This window comes from Sminthopsis crassicaudata, chromosome 3, assembly GCF_048593235.1.
Source record: "Sminthopsis crassicaudata isolate SCR6 chromosome 3, ASM4859323v1, whole genome shotgun sequence".
In the NCBI taxonomy this organism is placed as follows: Eukaryota; Metazoa; Chordata; class Mammalia; order Dasyuromorphia; family Dasyuridae; genus Sminthopsis; species Sminthopsis crassicaudata.
This window is the reverse complement of record NC_133619.1, coordinates 186,028,704-186,052,202: the sequence shown is the minus strand read 5'-3', so window position 1 is coordinate 186,052,202 and position 23,499 is coordinate 186,028,704. Positions and strand designations below refer to the sequence as shown.

General features: G+C 33.3%; 1 protein-coding gene across 4 annotated transcripts in view; it reads left to right on the top strand.

Annotated features, from left to right (window-relative positions):
* The window catches only part of IL1R1 (interleukin 1 receptor type 1), a 73,994-nt gene that overhangs the window by 8,198 nt on the left and 42,297 nt on the right, over positions 1–23,499 (top strand). The window contains exon 3 of one of the 4 annotated variants that reach the window (XM_074299737.1): positions 12,406–12,490. The exons of the other annotated variants lie outside the window; for them this stretch is intronic. The gene's annotated coding sequence lies outside the window, so the exon portion shown is untranslated. The remainder of the gene's footprint in view (positions 1–12,405; positions 12,491–23,499) is intronic. 4 annotated transcript variants of the gene reach the window in all.

Here is a 23,499-nt window from a genome sequence, read left to right as displayed (position 1 = left end):
GTATTTGATCTTTTATAAGAACTCTCCATTAAAGAGACTTTTAAATGAATTTTATTCAAAATTTAAGCATGTTCATTTTCCTCAGATCACTACACAAAATGGATTAGTGAAATGACTCATTAGAGATTATAAGCAGATTAATTTTTTCCCTAAAGCAATAACGTGAGAAATTACAATCTACATCAGACTTTATGATTTGTTACTTATCATCAATCTCAACTTAGTCAATTTTGTAATGGCTAAAAATAGTTGGCAATACTCCTACTCTATCTCCTTGACCCAGAAAATAAGATAGAAAAATAGCAGTAATCAACAAAAATAAATTCATATGCAGTGTGGTTCAATTTACAGAAACTGTACTATAGGAAAGTTTTTTTTTGAGATCCCAAATGAATAAAGAAAGAAGCAATGGTCAAGTTCACATGCTGGAGTATTTTCCAAATTTTCTAAGTAATTACCTAGTCCCAGGGAGAAACTATACTCACATATTAATAGAAGCTACTGGTAGTAGAAGTGGCTGCTTGAGGAAAATCTGCTTTAGATAAAAAGCCCCTGCCATGCTTTTTAACTTAGTGCTTCATTGTCTTGACTCAGCTCAAAGCAGGGAAGGTTGCTGAGAAAGAAAGATATTTTCTAAGTGAAATTATCCTCTAAGGGATATCCCTTGTCCTTCTAGAAGTCTCTCAGTTCCTTTTTTTTTTTTTTTTTTTGTTTATTATTCATTTCATTAAACACATAATAATATTGTACTTGTTATATATTCAAGTTATGGGATACCATTTAATAACCTATTGCCCCTTCACCTACCCTCAGAAAAATGGAGGGGTAAAAGTGGGAAGTATAGTAGCTACAGGTTGGGTAACTATTGGTTTGTTTTTTTTAAATGTTGAATTGATGCTTAAAAAAAAAAAAAAAAAAAGACATTCATGATATCTTGCAATAAACTCCCTCCAACTGAACAATTCCTAGTTACAAAAGAATTACAATTAAAAAAAAAAACAAATTGACACATTGGTGTTGCTTGACAATGCATAACTTTTCCACCACTTTTTTCTTTTTCCTGTATATGCTTCACAATTAGTCCTCAAGGGTCAAGAATGGTTATAGTCATAAGCAAGCATAGAATATGGGTCAAGCACAGTGACATACTCTAGGGGAGCATTTCTTCTGACTCTTCCAATGGGAATACTTTCCTAGGATGTACTGATAAATTCGCGCCCATGTTCTCTACATGTCTCTGATCATCACATTGATTTAAGTTCTGATGTCTTTTTGGGCTGTTTTTCTTCACATTATTGGGATTGCAGAGTTTTCAAGAAGAGGCTGGATAGCCATTTATCATATGTCTTGTAGTGGAAATTAATTTTAGGTATGGGTTGGTTTAGATAGAGGCTAAGGTGCTTTTCAACTCTATAAAATTCTTTGATTCTGTCAGTTGGGGGAGAAGAATATCTATGTAGGTGAAAGCCTACATAGCTGAACCCCCATAGTGTAATTTCCTTTCTGCTCTGCTTACTTTGTTATGTATCAAAGTTCATAAAAATCTTCTCAATGTATTTGAATTAATCACAGTTGATACTTTTTACAATGAAATACTTACAATATAATTACAATGTATTTCCTACACATGTGCATTACTACCCTGGGACTTTAAGTATGTATTTACTTTCCCCATAGACATCATGTACTAATGGGAGGATAGTAATGGGGGAATAGTATGATTCAAGTTTATAAGCCAGCAAGGGAGACTGAGAAGGACCATTCAGATAAATAGGGGTAGAACCAGGAAAGAACAACAACAACAAAAGCCTTAAGAGAGGAAAATATCTAGAACAGAAGATGACTAATAGTGTCAGATGTTGTAGAGAGAAAAAGAAAGATAAGGATGACAAAATGTCATTAAATCTGACAAATTAGATCTTTGATACCTGGGAAGATTACTAAGGGTTTAAAATTGAATGAGAAAATAGGAAGGGGAGGTTGCAAGTATAGACAGGTTTTTCAAGGAGTTTAGCCAAGAAAGAAATGAAACATATAGAACAATAGCTAGGAATCAAATGAGGAAATTTTTTAAAAATGGGGAACACATGAATGTATTTGTAGGAAGGGTAGGAAAAAGTAGACAGGAAGAGACTGAAGATAAAAGAGAGAGCAGAGATGATAGTGGGGACAGTTTGCTGAAGACATGGAGGAAATGACATAAAAAATGCATATAGTGGGGCTGGCCATGTTGAGAAGAACAATGTCTCTTTATTTCAGACTAGAAGGGGAAGGGAGGTAGTTGAATGATTTGAGATTAGGAGGAAAGAAGAAGGAATGCACTAATTTTTTTTTTTTTTTCCAGTGAAGTGCAAGGCAACATCCTTAGCTAAGAGAATGAGGAAATGTGGTGTATATAGGAGAATTGAGCAGAAATGAAAATTTTGTAACATCTGTGGAATGTGTGATAAGTGAATTTTTTATGAGTAATGGAATGATCTTTTTTCAGTGAAGGCCAAGTTGAAATTGGATAAAGTATATTTGTAATACCCCTAATTGGCATGATTCTATGATTTTTTTCTTTAGCTCATTTTGACAATATTCTTCAACAGAAATTAAAGATGATGAATGAATTATATGAGTAACCTAGTATCCGAGTTTTTTTAAGTACAGTGACTAGGAGAATGGGGATTTGAGAACTGAGAAGAATGTAAAGTTGAATTGATATACCAAGGTGTCAAGATAGAGAAGGGAAAGGATTCAAAACTGAAGTAATAACCTATAGAAAAGTGTTGTTATATATTTCAAATCCTCTCCAATGTTCTGCTGGGCACATGGCAATTTTCTAATTAGTATAATAAATACATTTAAAAAAAAAGAAAATGAAGATCACATTGCGGATGAAGATTAGGAGTCATTAGGCATAGGAAAAGATGGAATGATAAAAGATGGTGTATAGATAAAAGAAATTTAGACTTCAAAACATGGGAGTCCTCATGTGAGTTGTCATTTTTGTGTGGCTGAGATAGAGTAGAAGAGAAAAGTAGAAGAGAATACACCGAGAAACTGAGAAGTTAGGGTAACTAGGTGTACTGTAGGCTCTTTCCTATACTTCTAATAATTTTACATTTTGCTCTTTGCCATATACTTTATAATCTAGTTATACTAACTTACATTCTCTTTCATGCAGATAATACTCTACCTTCCATATCTATTCTTTTGCATGTTATCACCTCTACCAAGGCATAATATTAATTTTTTAAAGTTATATGCCAAATTAATTAATTCGTTCCTTTTTCTCTTTTATTAATACAAGTATTTAGAGTTATAAAATTTTCCTCAAGTACTGGTTTGGTTGCATCCTACAAATTCTGGTATGTTGTCTTATTGTTGCCATTATCTTTAGTAAAATGATTGATTGTTTCTATGATTTGTTTTTTGACTCTATCAGTCTTTAGGACTATATGGACAGGCCCTACTTGAATGTACAGAGAGATTAAGTGTCAGATATGCATCAAATGGCATAGAATTTAATTTTTTAAGGAAAACTTTAAAGACTTATAGCAGGAAATAGTAAAACTATACTATTAAGGAACCGCAGACTCTCAGACCTAGATAAATCTTGTCATAAAATAAATAAGAAAGATGTTAAGAAAATAAATAGAAATTTTAGAAAAATAAGATATTATAGACCTCTTGAGAATAATAAATGAGAATAAAAAGAAATCTACATATTCTCAGCTATATATGGCACTTTCACAAAAATTGATCATGGGTATAAAAAATTCACAAATTTAGAAAAACAAAATTACTGAATACATTTCTTTTCAGACCATGATTCAATAAAAATTACATTCAGTAAATACTTGTTGTAAATACTTGTTAATCATAAAAATACAAGGAAATGCAAAAAAAATATAGTCTCTCGAAGAAGACATGCAAATAATTATTATATAAATACACAAACACCTCCCACATACATATATGTGTATGTTTTTATATATGTGTGTAACGTGTGTGTGTGTAACGTCTGTGTGTGTGTGTGTGTGTGTGTGTGTGTGTGTTTGTAGTGAGGATCGGGAAAGAACATAATTAAAAAATAAAAATTTATTCTTGAAAAAAAGGTGAGGGAAACTCAGAGAAAAAGAGATGAAGCATTCCAGGCAGGGGAGATATTCATTTAAAAGATCCTGAGTTAAGGGGAAATGTCATATGTGAGGATTAACAAATGCTTGACATTCATTTCTAGTCATATGAAAAAATGCTCTAAATCACTATTGATTAGAAAAATACAAATTAAGAAAACTCTGAGGTATCACTTTATACCTTTCAAATTGGCTAAGATGACAGGAAAAGATAATGATGTCAGAGGGGATGTGGGAGTTGGTAGATTTGTGATATGATCCAACCATTCTGGAAAGCAATTTGGAAGTATGCCTAAAGAGCCATAAACCTCCTTTGATCCAGCGGTATCACTACTAGGTCTGTATCCCCAAAATATCATAAAAGAGTTATGTTCACTACAAATTGTCATTCTACATTAGAATGATTTATTTAAAATGTGATTTGTGTTTATAATGTCTTTTTTTGTAGTAGCAAGGAACTGGAAATTGAGTGAATGTCTATCAGTTGGGGAATGGCTAAATAAGATATGGTATTTGAAATTAAAAGAATATTATTATTCTACAAGAAATGATAAACAAGCTGATTCCAGAAAAGCCTAGATTTGCATGAATTGTTCCTGACTGAAGTGAGAAGAACCAAGAGAACATTGTACATAGTAACAACAAGATGATGTTATGGACAACTATGATGGATTTGGATCTTCTCAATAATATGTGATTCAAAGTAATTCAAATGGATTTGGGATGGAAAATGCCATCCATATCCAGAGAGAGAACTATGAGAACCAAATATAAATCCAGACATAATATTTTCACCTTTTTGCTTGGTTTTTTTTTTTTTTTTTTTGCATTTTTAAATCTGATGTTTCTTGCACAAAATGGCAAATATGGAAATATGTTTTTTTCTAAAAGCCTAGCATAAGGAGTTCCAGGGACACAGCCAAGACGGTGGAGTGAATCCAGGAAGCTGTTTGAGCTTTCCCAGTTTTCCTTGAAGTCTACATCAAACCAAGCTTCTGAACAGAATTTGATGGAATGAAACCACTCTCCAGCTCAAGATAGATTAGAAGGAATTCAAAAAAGGTCAGTCTTATGGGGGTAAAAGGGTGTAGGTCCAGTTTGTGTCCAGAAAAGCCAGTGAGAGGATCTTAACCCTTGGTACTGACTCAGTAGCAGAGCACTGCAGTGGGGCAGACTCCAGTCCCAGTGCAGAAAGCAAAGAGTCACCAGGTTATTGCCTGGAGAAAGCAGATAGGGCTACCCTCTGCTATGAGCAAGACACCAAATACAAGGAATCCCTGTACTCAAAACCAAGTGTCAGAGTGTCACAAGAAGCTTGGGACAGTGTCTCCTTTATCCCAGAAGCAGAGCTCAGCCTTAAAAGTCACAAAATAGAAAAAAAAGAAAAAAGAAAATGAGCAAGAAATGGAAAAGAATCTTAACCATAGAAAACTACTATGGTGATAGGGGAGACCAAAACAATGACTCAGAAGAGCACAAAATATCCATGTGCAAAACCACAAAGAGTGATTATAAATTGGTCTCAAGCCTAAAGAGGCTTCTTGGAAGTGCTCATAAAGAATTTTATTCTTTCTCTCTTACAGAGAGGTAGAAGAAAAATTAGGAAAAGAAATAGGAGGTATGCAACCAGAGAGTCAGCAGCTTGGAAAAGGAAAGTCAAAAATTAACTGAAGAAAACAATTCCTTAAAAATTATAGTTGGCCAAATTGGAAAAAAAAATCCACTGAAGAAAACAACATCTTGAAAAAATAGAATTAATCAATTTTGAAAAGGGATGCAAAAGCTAACTGAAGAAAATCACCCATTAAAAATTAGAATCAGATAAATGGAAGCTAATGTCTCTATGATACATCAATAAACTAAATTAGATTAAACTAAAAAGAATAGGAAAATGGGAGGAAATGCAAAATATCTCATTAAAAAAAAAAAAAAAAAACAGCCAACTTGGAATAGATCCTGGAGATAATTTTAAAATATTGTTCTGCTGGAAGACCACGACCAAAAAACAAAAACAAAAAAAAAAAAAAAAAAAAAAAAAAAAAAAAAAGAGCCTGGATAGCATTCTTCAGGAGATCATTAAGGAAAACTACACTGATATATAAGAACTAGAGGGCAAAATAGTCATTGAAATAGTAATCCATCAATCACTTCTAGAAAGAGATTACATAAGAAAAACCCCAGGAAATGTTGCAAAACTCAGAACTACAATGTCAAGGGAAAAAAATTGCAAGCTGCCAGAAAATAATTTAAGTATCAAGAAGAAATAGTCAGGATTACCAAGTATCTGGCAGCTTCTACAATAAAAGATTGTAGGATTGATGAAAGTCTGGAATAACATCTTGGGATTATAACCAAGAATCAATTATCTAATGAGATAGATGGGGGTGAAGGGTGGAATGGATCTTCAATGAAACAGGAAACTTTCAATCATTTCTATTGAAAAGATTAGAACTAAAGAGAAATTTTGATTTTCAAATGGAAGACTCAAGAGAAGCATAAAAAGGTAAATAGGAAAGAAAAAACCACATTATTTAATGGTGATGCTCTTGGTTTGGGGTTCCTGATCTGAGTGAAAAAAATTAAAACCATCCAAGAAAAATAAGATTTTTACAGAGTCACAAAGATGAAAATAACTTTGAAAATTAGAATCAGACAAGGGGAAGCTAGTGAAGCTATGAGAGACCAAGAAATAACAAAGCAGATTAAAAAATGAGAAAATAGGACAGAATGTGAAATATCTCATAAGAAAACCAACAGATCTGAAGAATATCAAGAAGATAAAAATATAAGAATAGTTGTGGTCACAAAGAGAATCTTGACACAATAATGCAGGAAATAATCCTAGAAAATTGTCCTGGAGTGAAAGAATGTGGGGGGAGGTAGGAATGAAAGGGATCCACTAATCATTGTTTCAGGAAGATCCTTTGAGGAAGACAAATAGGAATATTATTGCTGAATTTTGAAACCTCTAGATTAAAGAGAAAAATGATAAAGAAACAAGAAAAAAAAACAACAATTCAAATATGCTGGAGCTACAATTAGAATTGTACAAGATTTAACAATAACTACAATAAAAGACCACATATCTACAGACAAGTTGTGGCCAAAAACATCATCTCCAGCAAAATTATCTATAATTTTGAATGAGAAAAAATGGACATTCACAGCTTGAGGATTTTCAAGACTTTCTTTCAACTAAACACAAACTTAATAAAAAAAATTAACATATAAAAACCAATATCAAAAGAACAATTTTAAAGAAAAATCTGTTAGACAAATTGTTTAAACATGGACAAAGTGCTTATGTTGTTTTTTACATGGGAAATTGATACTTTATGTCTAAGATTTATATCAACAATAGTGCAAGCTCAAAAGAAATATTGGCAAAGTAAGGTAAAAATAGTAATCAAGTTACAGAAATGAGGTACAGAGATAAGAATAGTCACAGAGGCATTAGAGGGGGAGGAGGTCTTATAGTTGTGAAGACCTACTTACATTGGGAATGGGTTCAATAAGCAACATTACATATGTATCATGAAGAGTAGAGCACCCTTCAAAATCTATAAAGAAATAAGCGGGGAGGGATAGATGAATGGGGAAGCAAAGAGTAAGGGAGGAAGACAAAGGAGAAATCCCTGTGTAGGGGGAGGTTAAATAATAGTAAGCCAAGTTATGGAGCAGAATTTATTTAAAAAGGCAGCAGGTATAGTTCTTGACTTGCATTTTCAGTAAATACTTTAGTCAATGTTAATTAAAATTAGTAGATGATTTATTTCATAGGAAATATTCTGATGGGGACTCATGAGTTAAAACATTAGTAGCAATAGTTATTGACAAATCTTACACTCAGGATCCTGAGAATAGTGAGATGTAGTAACAGGTCTCCTAGAAATTCTAACTTGCCAACATGGAAAAAGGGGGAAAGAGGAGAGGTAACAAAAGGTGGGTTTGCCTGAGAAGCAAGGTAGTAAGTAACCGTGATACCATTTGCTATATTATGAGTTGGTTAGCAGGCAATAAGTGCTGAGAACAAGAAAATAAGAAAAGAACAAAAATAGAAGAGCAATGATATATCAAGTTCTGTGGGTGAATGAACCTATTATATAACTTCATATTTTTAACCTTTCTTTGTCTTGGTAAACTTGTCTTATTGGCAATAGCTTTACTATGACTAATTTGGTAATAGTACAATAGTAATACAGTTCTGATTATTCTGTTTTTTCTCTTTAAATATTCTTTCTTTAGTCGTTCACCCCAAATTTTATATGAAATAGAAGAGCTATTTTTTCTTTTATTATCATTCATATCATCAACAGCAGCAGCAACCCTAAGCTTAAAGTAAAAAGCTTAATGGTTACAATCCCAAAGTGGGATTTTCAGAACTTCATATTACAATACATTTATCCTTGTTTGTTATCAAGAGAATTCCTGGTGCTTTTTGCAAATCCCAAGTTAGAAGTCTCCTCATGAGACTTATATAAATACTTATGATAACTATTTTCCCCATAGTTACATGGTGAGCTTTTCCTGTTAGCACTTTTATTGGAATTGATGCAATGTTGTTTGAAAAGGTAATTAAGTGCTCTTTTGAAATTTAACTTATTTGATTTTGGCAAAGGATAAGTGAGGTGTTTTTTGTGTTCTTGTTGAAAACAAAATTTAATTATCCTGGTGGGCTCTGATATCTCTTCTTGAAATTCCTTCCATTCTCAACCTCTGTGACGTAATTACCCTTACATTTCTGGAAGAACCTTGTATTGATTTTGTAGTTCATTTGTTCTTTTTGTACTTCCCTGTGAGTATGCTTTACTTGTATTTGATTCAAACAAGGAAACTGGGGGAAGGAAAGCAAACTAAGGACAGGTCTGATTTCTACAAAAATAGTCTAAACATGATTCCTACAAGTTTCTGATAATATCCTGTTGCTTTTAGAACCTGATAAATGTCTTTTTCATGTTTTTTATTTTGTTTTGTTTTGTGGAGTGGCTAATGGAATTGTGTCTACTGGTCATTCATCTTGGTTGTGTTTGATTCTTTATGACCCTATTTGGAATTTTCTTTGCCAAAAACATTGGAGTAGTTTTCCATTTCCTTCAGAAGATCATTTTACAGATGAGGAAACTGAGGCAAAAGAGTTAGATGATTTGCCCGGATTCACACAGTTATTAAGTGTCTGAAGTTGATTTTAACTCAGGAACATGAAACTTCCTGATTCCAAACCTAGTTCTTTATCCATTGACCTTGCTTGCCTTTCAGAAATCTTGGGGAAGTGTGTAGAGGTGGAGACTGGAAATGCAATCTTTGCCTCAGAATAAATGAATGAAAATGCATTTGTTAAGGGCTTACTGTGTACATAGCATTGTGCCAATTTTGGGGAATACAAATTTTTTTAAAAATGTATTTCTCCCCCATTTTCACATTCTAATGGGGGAAGAGGGGAGGAAGAAGAAAACATAGAAAGAAGATTCAATTCTGAGTCAGATGGACAAGTCCCATGATCCTTAGTATGCAATGACAAAGCAGATCATAATGTAGTATTTTTACATTCCCACTGATAAAATCTTAACAATTACTGAGGTTAAATCATTTGACAGTGTCAAGGATTTTGGTGGTAAAATCTTTTTTATCTGAATCTTTGGTAGCTGTGGCTACCATACTTACAGAACCAGATGCCAGGTCATATCTCCATATAGGTTTCTTTCTTATATACTTGTTGATGGGGCAGGGATTGTAAGAAGACTAAAGATGTTACTACTCCCAGGACTCGAGTTTACCTTCCCATAATGGCAGTTGGTTAGTATTTGATTAGGAAAATGAGCCACTCCCAACAGTGTTTGATCTCCTCAATGATGGTTTTAATTTTCCAATTGGAAACAAGGCCAGTAATCTGGTAGACAGTTATTCCCAAGACTTTCTCCATCAAAGTTCAATAGTACACAGTATTCAAGGTGCTGAAGATGATTTGACTTTCCTATCATATGCCAGTTCCTATCTCTTTTTAAAGATATCTTAATGTTTCAGAACTCAGCAACATCAGTCTAGGATAAACCAATAAACAATTATTTGTTGAATGCTTACCATAAAAATCAGCTAGTGTTTACAACTCTGGACTGGGAAACAGGAAAATATGGACTCTAATTTTGCTTTCAGAACTCACTAGCTGAATGAACCTCATGAAGGAATTTAACATCTCTAGGTCTCAATTTCCTTTTCTATAAATTGAAGAGAATTGGGCATGATAAACTCTAATGTACCTTTCAACTCCAAATGTGTGCTCCTATGTGTCTAGCACAATGCTATGCACTGAAGGAGATACTCCAGGTTTAGTACTCAATCCCCACTGCACAATCTGGCTGACTCAATAGATAAGTACTTTTTTTTAAAGCTTTTTATTTTCGAAACATATGTATTTTTTAACATTAATCCTTGCAAAACCTTATGTTCCAATTTCCTGCCCCCCTTCTCCAACCCCCTCCCCTAGATGACAAGTAGTCCAATATATGTTAAGCATGTCAAAATATATGTTAAATCCAATATGTACAACCATATTTATACAATTCTCTTGCTGCACAAGAAAAATCAGATCAAAAAAAAAAAAAAAAAGAAAGAAAATGAGTAAGAAAACAAAATGTAAGTGAACAACAACAAAAAGAGAGAATGTTATGTTGTAATCAGTACTGTAGTTCAGTTCCCACAGTCTTCTCTATGGGTGTAGATGGCTTTCTTCATCACAAGATCATTGGAACTGGCATCAGTCATCTCATTGTTAGAAAAAGTCACATCTATTAGAGTTGATTGTCCTATAATATCGACATTGCCATGTACAATGATCTTCTGTTCTGCTCATTTCACTTTGCATCAGTTTATGTAAGTCTCTCCAGGCCTCTCTAAAATCATTCTCCTTATCATTTCTTATAGAACAATAATATTCCATAACATTCATATACCATAACTTATTCAGCCATTCTCCAACTGAGGAGCATCCACTCACTTTCCAGTTTCTTTACATTATGAAAAAGCTGCCACAAACATTTTTGCACATGTGGGTCTCTTTCCCTTCTTTAAGATCTCTTTGGGATATAGGCCCAATAGAAACACTGCTGAATCAAAGGGTAATCAAACTGTGTTTAATAACTTTTTGAGCATAGTTCCAAAATGTGCTCCAGAATGGCTGGATGTATTCACAATTCCATCAACAATGTTTCAGTGTCCCAGTTTTCCTACATCCCCTCTAACATTCTTCATTATCTTTTCCTATCATTCTAGCCAATCTGAGAGGTGTGTAGTGGTATCCCAGAGTTGTTTTAATTTTCATTTCTCTGATCAATAGTGATTTAGAGCACAATAGGTAAGTAATTTACTCTCAGCCAGATAACTTTTTTTTTATTTAAAAAAAAGTTTTTTTTAAATAATTATTAAAGTTATTAATTATTAAGTTATTTAAAAAGTTTTTTTAAATTTTTTAAATTAATTTTTATAATTATAACATTTTCTTTGACAGTACATATGCATAGGTAAATTTTTTTTTTTTTTTTTACAACATTATCCCTTGTACTCCCTTCTGAATTTTTCCCCTCCTTCCCTCCACCCCCTCCCCTAGATGGCAGGCATTCCCATACATATTAAATCAGATAACTTTTTAAAGTCACATGAAACATTCTTCAAATATTTGGAAAAAATGTCATTTGGAAGAGTTATTCTGCATGGTCCCAAAATGTTATGAACCTTTAGGGAAATTTAATATATTATTCATACTATTCTACAATTATTGCTTTTTTTTTTTTAATTTTTTTTTTTTTTTTTTTTTTTTTTAGCATGAACCCTTAAACCATAGTTGCTAATTCCTAAGGGATTTGTGAACTGCTAAATAGGATCCATAGATGTAGAGAATTTCAGATATAGACATTCTCTCTACTAATGCAGATTAACAACCAATTTATAACTTATGACTTTAAAGAGTTATTTGATTGAGAGATGATGATTTGTCCATTGAGTCAGCCAGGGGTAGTTTGAGTGCTAAACCTGAAATTGTGAAGCCCCAAATTAAAATCTTCACAAACTTACAAATTGTGTGATCCTTCTTGAATAAATCAATTAACTTTGATTTGCCTCAACTTTCTTCAATTGTAAAATGGGGTTCATAATAGTATCTATATTCCAGGGTTGTTATAAGGCTCAAATGAGATAATATTTATAAAGCATTTAGCACAATGCCTAGTACTTGGTAGATGCTTCATAAATGCTTATTCCTTTTCTTTTCTCTCCCTCTATTGTCACACAGATGACATATTTGGATGGGAGGATTTGAACCTTGATTTTTCTGAACCCAAGGCTCGGATTCAGCCCACTATTTCACACTACCTAAGGTAAAATTAGTATAAACAAACTTCCTAACCATTAGCGGTACCTCAAAATAGTAGAATGGTCTCACAGAAGAGTGAGTTCCCTTATACTGGATGGAGCTTCTTATATAGAGATTGGATGATTCCTTGTTGGGATTGTTGCAGATGACATTTATAATTTAGATAGGGGTGGACTATATGACTTTTATTTTTTTTTATAGCATTAAACTTTTAACATTTATTTAAAAAAATTTTTTGAGTACCAAATTTCCTCCTCCCTCAGTTAGATGTTAAGCAATTTGATATAGGTTACATATACGTAATTATGTAAAATCTCCTAACTGACCTTTAAAGTGCTATTATAGGTAACATTTATACAGTGCTTTAAGTTTAGCAAAGTTATTTTTATAATTATCTAGTTAGATAGATTATTATACCAATTTCCAAATAAAGCCTGGAGAGATTAAATTATTTATTCAGTGTCATACAACTAGTAAGTGTCTGAAGGAAGATCTGAATTCAAATCTTCCTAATTCTAAATCTAGCTTTCTTATTCATTGTGCCATCCATATGTACCAAATCTATGACCAATTAGAAAAATCTTTAATCTAATTCTACCTCTATTTTTTTGTCCACACACTGAACTATTTCCCAACTACTGTCTTTGTCTTTCCTTTCTTCATGTCTTTGCTTAAATCTTCCACAATATTTAGAATAGATTTTTCTCCTTGCCTCATATATATCTGTTGCACTCTCTTGCTTCAAGGATGAATTCTGTTCCCATTTCCTCTATGAAGCATTCACTCTCCAAATGAAATTTATTTTTATTCCTTTATTTATTATTTATTATAAAACTTTGCCCTTATCTCTCATTTGCAATTTTTGCTCTTCCTTGTATCAAAAGTTTTTGTGTATATGCAGTTTTCCCCCTCCAGAATATATAAATCCCTTGGGAGTATTTTCTACTTTACATTGAAGTAGCTAAGTGACAAAATCAACAAGAGTGCTGAACTCAGAATCAAGAAGATGGAATTTCAAATCCTGTTTCTAGCATTTTCTAGCTGTGTAACCCTGGGCAAGTCACAAACAAAGAATTTCAGAGTTCAAGATCATAGAAATGGCTTATGCTGTATGAATATCTATGGTAGATACATGAACCTTCATGGTATGTGCATTTATTTTTATCTACATGGAAATTGCTACTAAGTATAGGCATTACTGAAAGTACTAAGAAAGCCTGTAAGAAACAAAAAGGGACTTGCCCATTTGTGTCATTTGGTCCTGTGTCCTACTTTCTCCACTTTTGGTTCCACTAACCAGGATCTCAGCACTCCCTATCCATCAAACTGTGTCTTGTCCATTGGTGGCCTTCTAACTGATGTTCGAGGGGACAAGTCTGGAGATTTCCTAACTTTGGGAGAACAAAAACTTAGGAGCATAGATTTAGACATAGAAAAGATATGAGTGCATCTAGTTCAACCCCTTCATTTTACAGATGAGGAAATTAATGTTTAAGGAAGTTAAGAGGTCTGCCCAAGGTCATACAAATAATGTTAAAATCATAGAACATAGCAGTTCTGAAGCTAGAACTAGTTATTATCCCTGTAGCCTCTGATACTATGACATGATGGAAGGTCAAAGAGAGGAGAGAAGTGGATCCTTCACTAGACTATGAGCTTCTTTACAGCAGGGACTGTTTGTTTCTGCCTGGTTTTATATTTCCAATGCACAATGCCAAAGAGTAGGTTGTGAGTAAATATTTATTAACTGAATTTAGCCCTAATCAGTCTGAACTATGAGGTAGCTTGGAGAGGTTTTCTTCATGTAATACCAGTGTTAAGGAGCTTCTGGTCTGATGGGAAAAGGCAAGACACATATCTCCCAATTTTTGAAGGACACTTGGACTTGGTCTGTTAATGATATAACTAAACATGAATGAATATTTTCAGTTTATCTATCAACATTAAAGTCATGACCAAAGGTGCCTTGGGTATGTTTGGTCAGTTTTTTAGAGATGTCTATGTTATATGTAAAAGCCTTTGGAATCTGTATATATCTGCAAGTGAGGGGTTTGTCTTTTAGTAAAGCTAAGAGAAAGAAAGACAGATAAACAGACAGAAAGGCAGAGATAGATACACACAAATAGAAAGAGAGACAGAGGCAGAGAAACAGAGAAAGACATGGACAGAGAGAAATAGAGAGAGACAGAGAGAAGGAAAATGGAGTGCGGGAAGAGAGAGAAAGGCACAGAGGATGGGATGGGGGAACAAAGGGAAGGAAAAACAGGGAGAGGGAGAGACAGAGAGAAGAAGAGGGAGAGAGAGAGGGAGATAACATTTTTGAGCATGTTTGGAAATGTGTCTGATGTAAAGGGCCATAGTCTTTATTATTTGTGATTACATATCACTATTTCTTTCCCCATATAACCTGGTATATAAGAAAAAAAAAATCCACTGAATATGGGATTAGAATTCTTCAAGTCCTGGCTTTGCTACTTATTACCACTGTGACCTTGGGCAGGCCATTTCTGGGTCAAATATGTGTGATTTTATTTATTTTTAATTTTTTTAAAATTAAAGCTTTTTATTTACAAAATATATGCATGGGTAATTTTTCAACTTTGACTCTTGCAAAGCCTTCTGTTCTAAATTATCCTCTCTTTCCCCTCCACCCCTTTCCATAGATGGCAGGTAGTCCAATACATGTTAAATATGTTAAAATATATATTATATCCAATATACGTATACATATTTATACAGTTATCTTTCTGCACAAGAAAAATCAGATCAAGAAGGAAAAAACTGGGAAATAAAAAATGCAAACAAATAATGGCAGAAAGAGTGAGGATCAATTCCCATAGTCTTCTCTCTAGGTGTAAATGGCTCTCTTCATCACTGAATAATTGGAATTGGTTTGAATCATCTCATTGTTGGAGAAAGTCACATCCATCAGAATTGATCATCGTATAGTCTTGTTGTTGCTGTGTATTAGGATCTCCTGGTTCTGCTCATTTCATTTAGCATCAGTTCATGTAAGTCTCTCCAGGCCTCTCTGAAATCATCCTGCTGGTTGTTTCTTAGAGGACAATAATATTCCATAACTTTTATACATCACAATTTATTCAGCCATTCTCCAATTTATGGGCAGCCATTCAGTTTCCAGTTTTTTGCCACTACAAAAAGGGCTGCCACAAACATTTTTGCATATGTGGGTCCCTTTCTCTCCTTTAAGATCTCTTTGGGAATTGAGCCCAGTAGAAACACTGCTGGGTCAAAGGGTATGCATGGCTTTATAACTTTTTGAGCATAGCTCCAAATTGTTCTACAGAATGGTTGGATCTGTTCACAGTTCCACCAACAATTTATCAGTGTCCCAGTTTTCCCACATCCCCTCCAACATCATTATCTTTTCCTATCATTCTAGCCAATCTGAGAGTTTTGTAGTGGTATCTTAGAGTTGTTTTAATTTGAATTTCTCTGATCAATAGTGATTTGGAGCATCTTTTCATATGACTAGAAATAGTTTCAATTTCTTCATCTGAAAATTGTCTGTTCATATCGTTTGACCATTTATCAATTGGAGAATGGCTTGAATTCTTATAAATTTGAGTCAATTCTCAATATATTTTAGAAACGAGGCCTTTATCAGAACCTTTGAATGTAAAAATATTTTCTCAGTTTATTGCTTCTCTTCTAATCTTGTCTGCATTAATTTTGTTTGTACAAAACCTTTTTAACTTAATATAATCAAAATTACCTATTTTGTGATCAATAATGATCTCTACTTCTTTGGTCACAAATTCCTTCCTCCTCCACAGATCTGAGAGGTAAACTATCCTATGTTCTTCTAATTTGTTTATAATATCATTGTTTTTGTCTAGATCATGACCTTATCTTGATATATGTGTGAATCAATGCCTAGTTTCTGCCATACAAATTTCCAATTTTCCCAGCAGTTTTTTAAAAATAGTTAATTCTTATTCCAAAAACTGGGGTCTTTGGGTTTGTCAAACACTAGATTGTTACAGTCATTGACTATTTTGTTTTTGAACCTAATCTATTTCACTGATTAAACTGCTCTATTTCTCAGTTAGTACCAAATGGATTGGATGACTTGTTGTTACTTTTTCTAGATCAATAAAATAGTTTCTTGGGAGTTTGATTAGTATAGCACTAAATAAATAGATTAGTTTAGGTAGTATTGTCATCTTTATCATATTCATTTGTCCTATCCAAGAGCACTTGATATTGTTCCAATTGGTTAAATGTGACTTGATTTGTGTTTGTAGTTTTGCTCATATAGTTCCTGGCTTTCCCTAGGCAGATAGATTCCCAGATATTTTATACTATAGACAGTTATTTTAAATGTAATTTCTCTTTGTATCTCTTGTTGGATTTTGTTAGTGATGTATAAAAATGCTGATGATTTGTATGGATTTATTTTGTATCCTGCAACTTTGCTAAAGTTGTGGATTATTTCTAATAATTTTTAGTTGATTCTCTAGGCTTCTCTAAGTATACCATCATATCATCTGCAAAGAGTGATAATTTGGTTTCCTCATTACCTACTCTAATTCCTTTAATCTCTTTTTCTTCTCTTATTACCAAAGCTATCATTTCTAATAGTAATGGTGATAGTGGGCAACCTTGTTTCACCCCTGATCTTTTTGGGAATGGTTCCAGTTTATCCCCATTACATATTATACTTGCTGATGGTTTTGAATAGATGCTACTGACTATTTTAAGGAAAAGTCCATTTATTCCTATATTTTCTAGTGTTTTTAATAGGAATGGGTATTGGATTTTATCAAATGCTTTTTCTGTATCTATTGAGATAATAATATTGTTTTTGTTAATTTGGTTATTGATAAAGTTAATTATGCTAATAGTTTTCCTAATATTGAACCTGCCCTGCATTCTTGGTATAAATCCTACTTGGTCATGGGATATTATCCTGGGGATGATTTTCTGTAATCTCTTTGATAATGTTGTATTTAAGATTTTTATATCAATATTTGTAATGTTTGGCCTAGCTTTTTCGAAGATCTCTCTGGAGTCTGGAGTCTGAAATTGAGCTCGAGCACACTCTCACTTGAGTCTCTCTGGAGTATACCATTACATCACCATACTAAGTACTAAGTATATGTGAACTAGAGAACCATCATCTCATCAATCACACTGAGTTAACACCCTGCTATAAGTATCTTTGCTTTAAGTATACTTTTCTCAGAGTTCCCCAATACCTGCAATCCTCTACAAATATTCATTAGGGAGATTGGACTATAATTTTTTTTTCTGTTTTTGTCCTATCTAGTTTAAGTATCAGTACCATGTCTGTGTTATAAAAAAAACTTGGTAGGAGTCCTTCATTCCCTATTTTTTCAAATAGTTTATATAATATTGGAGTTAAATGTTCTTTAAATGTTTGGTAAAATGCACATGTAAATCCATCTGGTCCTGGGGATTTTTTCTTAGGGAGTTGATTAATAGTTTGTTTTATTTCTTTTTCCAAAATGGGACTATTTAAGTAATTTATTTCCTTTTCTATTTATCTGGACAATTTTTAGGTATTTCTCCATTTCATTTAGGTTGTCAAATTCATTGGCATAAAGTTGGGCAAAATAACTCCTAACTATTGCTCTAATTTCCTCTTCAGTGGTGGAAAGTTCTCTCTTTTCATTTTTAAGACTAACAATTTGATTTTCTGCTTCCCTTTTTCTAATCAAATTTACTAAAGATTTATCTATTTTGTTAGTTTTTCATAAAACTAACTCAGTTTTATTTATTAATTCAATAGTTTTTTTTTAACTTTTAATTTTATTAATCTCTCCTTTTATTTTTAGAATTTCAAGTTTGGTATTTGAATGGGGTTTTTTAATTTGTTCTTTCTCTAGTTTTTTTAGTTGCAAGCCCCATTCATTGCTCTTTTCTTTCTCTATTTTATGCAAGTAAGAATTTAGAGATATAAAATTTCCCCTTATTACTGCCCTGTGGCTGCATCCCACAAATTTTGGCATGTTGTCTCATTATTGTCATTCTCTTGGATTAAATTATTGATTGTGTCTATGATTTGCTGTTTCACCCATTCATTCTTTAGGATTATATTATTTAGTTTCCAATTACTTTTTGGTCTATTTTCCCTTGGCCTTTTATTGAATGTAATTTTGATTGCATCATGATCTGAAAAAAAATGCATTTACTATTTCTGCCTTTCTGCATTTGATTTTGAGATCTTTATGTCCTAATATATGGTCAATTTTTATATATGTTCCATGAACTGCTGAGAAGAAAGTGTACTCCTTTCTGTCTCCATTTAATTTTCTCCAAATATCTATCATACCTAATTTTTCTAACATTCTATTCTTTTTATCTCCTTAACTTTTTTCTTATTTATTTTGTGGTTTGACTTATCTAGTTCTGAGAGAGCAAGATTGAGGTCCCTCACTAGTATAGTTTTGCTATCTATTTCTTCTCTTTAACTTCTCCTTTAGGAATTTCTATGCTGTACCACTTGATGCATATATGTTTAATATTGATATTGCTTCAGAGGATCTATTCCGAGCCAGATTTTGCAGTGAGGCTGGCTGGAAGGGGCTGGTTGGTGAGGCCCCAAACCAAGAACAGGTTCAGGCAGCCTTGACAGAGCATGATCTATATATTTATGCAGGACATGGGGTTGGTGCCTCCTTCCTGGATGGAAAAGCAATTCAGCAGCTCAATTGCCGAGCAGTAGCCTTACTGTTTGGATATAGCAGTGCTGCACTGGCTGTACACGGGAACCTGGAAGGGGCTGGCATTGTTCTAAAGTACATGACTGCAGGCTGCCCCCTGTTCTTGGGAAACCTGTGGGATGTGACAGACAGAGAAATAGACCTTTACAGAGAAGTGCTGCTTCAAGGCTGGCTGGAGGCTGGCTCAGGAGATCCCCTCCTTTCCTAAATCATCCAGGCACGCCAGGCTCCCAGACTCAAATAACTCATTGGTGCTGCACCAGTAGCTTATGGCTTGCTTGTCTCCCTCCAGTGATAAGAAAAAAAAAAAGTCTCTTTTATAGTCTTTACCTCTGGTTTCTTTGCCCATTTTCCCCCCCATGTTTATATGTGTTTTTACTCATTTAATAAAGTTGTTATTTAAGCTTAAAAAAAATATTGATATTGCTTCATTATCCTTTTTTTTTTTCTTTTTTTTTTTCTTTTTTGCTGAGGCAATTGGGGTTAAATGACTTGCCCAGGGTCACATAGCTAGGAAGAGTCTGAGGTCAGATTTGAAGTCAGGTCCTCCTGACTTCAAGGCTGGTGCTCTATCCACTGCACCAACTAGCAGCCCCAATATTGCTTCATTATCTATGGTGCTCTTTAGCAAGATACAGTTTCCTTCCTTATCTTTTTATTAGATAATTTTAGATCAACTAGATCAATTTTTGTTTTTACTTGATCTGAGATCAGGATCACTACCACTGCTTTTTTTCTTAACTTCACCTGAAGCAGTATGTGTGATTTTATAGCTCTTAAATCATAGTTCCAGATTGTTCTCCAGATAGTTAGATCAGTTCACAACTCCACCAACAATGCATTAGTGTCTCAATTTTTCCATATTCCTTGGAATATGGAAATTCTTTTTCTTTTCTGTTTTATTAGCAATCTCATAGGTTTGGGGTGGTAACTCAGAGTCATTGTAATGCCTTTCTCTAAACAATAATGATTGAAAATATTTTTTCTCATGAATATAGACAGCTTCAATTACTTTGAAAATTGTCTGTTTATACACATTAACTATCAATTGGAGAATGGGTCTTATTAAAAAAATTTTTTTAATTAATTTTATAATTATAACATTTTTTGACAGTACATATGCATAGGTAATTTTTTACAACATTATCCCTTGTACTCCCTTCTGTTCTGAATTTTTCCCCTCTTTCCCTCCACCCCTTTCCCTAGATGACAGGCATTTGAATGGGTCTTATTTTTTATAAATTTGATTCATTTCTCCATTTTTGATTACTAAGATCTTTAATTTTTGATTCTCCATATTTGATAAATGTCTTTATCATAGAAAGTAGCAGTAATATTTTTTTCAAAGTTATGACTATGTATTTCCCTCCATTCTATTTTCCCTGTTTATCCTCCTCTCTTTCTTCTTTTACCTGTTACATCCTCATAATTGTTTTACTTCTGACCTCTATCATTCTGTTCTCCCTTCTATCAGCACCCATCTTTCTTTTATCCCTTTCCCATCCTACTTTCCTTTAGGGTAAAGGATTTCTACATCAAAATGAATGTATATATTTTCAAACAAAGTAATCAAAGATATCTATAGTCATATGAAGAAATGTTCTCAATCACATATTAATTAGAGAAATTCAAATTAAAACAACTCTGAAATACCACTCCACAATTATCAGATTGGCTAATATGACAGTAAAGAAAAATGACAAATTTTGGAGGATGTGTGGAAAGATTGATACACTGATGCATTGCTGGTGGTACCGTGAAATAATCTTACTATTCTGGAGAACAATTTGGAACTATGCCCAAAGGTCTACAAAACCATGTATATCTTTGATCCAGCAATATCACTATTATTAGGTCTATGTCTTAGAGATTAAAATAAAAAGGGAAAGGAGATATATGTACAAAAATATTTATAGCAGTTCTTTTAATAGTAGCAAAGAATTGGAAATTGAGAGGATGCTAATCAACTGGTGAATGGATGAACAAGTTATGATTGTGATATAAGAAATGATGAGCAGCATGCCTTCTGAAAAACCTGGAAAACTTGATACAAAGTGAAATAAGCAGAACCAGAAGAACATTGTACATAGCAACAGCAGTATTGTCTAGTGAACAATTGTGAAGACTTAGTTATTCTTAAAAATACAATGATCCAAGATGATTCTAAAAGATTTATGATGGAAAATGCTATCTATCTCCAGAGAAAGAACTTATCAAGTCAGAATACAGATTGAAGCAACCTTTTTTTTTTTTTTCTCTTTTTTGGAGTGTGTTTTCTTCTATCACATGACTGTACAAATATAACATATTAAACTGTTTGCCTTCTCAATGAGAGGGAAGGGGATAGGAAAGTATGAATTTGAAACTTAAAACTTTTTAAAAAATGAAAATAAAAGTTATTTTTGCATATAGTTGTGAAAACATAAAATAGTAAATAAATACACATTTAAAAATAAATGCATATTTTTTAAAAAGAAAGAAAAAGTAAGGTATATAGTTGATTTCAAAGTTCCCTCCCAGGACTAATTGTTTGTTGAAAGGCAAAAACCAAAACAAAACATAGTAAACAATTTTGAGGGCTAGGAAGGACAATTTAAATAGGATACAGAATTTAATAAATTTGAAGGGCAAAAAGAAAAGAGAGGTGGGAGGAAGAAAAATTACTATTTCTAGCAAGAGAAAGTAACATTTGTTTTGACCAAACTTTTCTGAACTAATACAGTAGTAAGGCAGCTAGGAAGAAAGGGTTAACCTAGCCAAGACAGGAAATGATTCAGGTTAGAGTAAAAACTTAAACTGTGGAAATGAGAAATAATAGACATTCTGGCATAAGGACAATTTAATTTCTGGTTTGACGTAAGTAATGTTGTGAAACTTTTTATTACACTCTGGCCTTTTGTTTCCTTTCAATCCTTGGGGACAACTAGGTGATGCAGCAAATAGCAACCTAGGCATGGAGTCAGCAAGACCCAAATTCAAATTCAGCTTCTAACATTTATTAACTGTGTTACCCTGAGGAAAACACTTAACCTCTGTTTACCTTACCTTTTTTCAACTGTAAAATAGGAATAATAATAATAGCTGACTCACAATTTTGTTGTGAAAATTAAATGCTTAGCATGGTACTTAGCACATAGTAGACATTTAATAAATGCTTATTTAATAATTTTTTTTCTTTCTTTCTTGGTTATCTTTGAATGCTATTTGGATTGTTAATAGTTCTTAGTCCTCCAAAAAGATAAAACCAAATAGTAAGAGATTTATTTACAAGCAATAGGGGTTACTTTTAACTAGAATGCTTTTGCTCTATCACACAATCACAGTTTTCAGGTGTGATTTAGGGACAAGCTCAGTGGGGATGGCAGGTAATATTGTGTATGCAATCAAATGTTGCTTCTTGTCTGTCAGAAAGCTCTGGGTCACTGTGATATATGTGTTCACTTTTTTTTGTGAACTTTTCTAATTGGTTGTCATATCAGTGATTCCATTTGATTTTTTGGCAATAGCCTAGCAAATGGGAATTATGTAATTGGGATAGCTAGATAGTGCAGTAGATAAAGCAAAATTCCAGTACTGAAGTCAGGAGGACCGGAGTTCAAATCCAATTTTAGACATGCATTAGCTATGTGACCCTGGGCAAGTCACCTAATCCCAATTCCTTCTCACTCCCCCAAAAGAAAAGAAATTATTGTATTTATTCTATAAAGAAGAACACTGAGACTTTGAGAAGTGAACATATACAATACAGATAGTGGTAGAGAGAAGGATCGAATTCCAGATTATCTGTTTTCTAGTTTAGGGCATTATTTATTTGTCCATTCAACTATGATGAATAAAGGAGAAAGATTTTTTTAAAATGTCATTTCAACAATTATCTATAGTCATTAATTACGTAGAACTCGAATGTTCTTTAAAGAATTAGCATATCTAAGGAACAGAAATAGTTTACTTTAGGAATTCATGTTACATTTCAATGATTTGCATAACACTGAATAATTATGTCAGACTGCTGCTAGTCTAGTGAGACTAGTTCAAAGACCCAGTGAATTCTCATGATGACATATTACTGATTTGAACTTCTTGTGGATGAAGCTTCAAATGACTGGTTATCTTTTGTGATAGCACAAGAAGAGTAAAGTTGACCTGCCATGGTTGTTCTCGCTATTATTCTGATCAGGAGTGGGGGAGAAAGGTACCTGTTTCTCCTCGGGCTACAGGCACTGTACACTGAGGATAAGTAAATTTGCATCACATAAGTAGATTTGCATCAGGCTTTACCCTTAGATTTGGAAATGTCCAAACT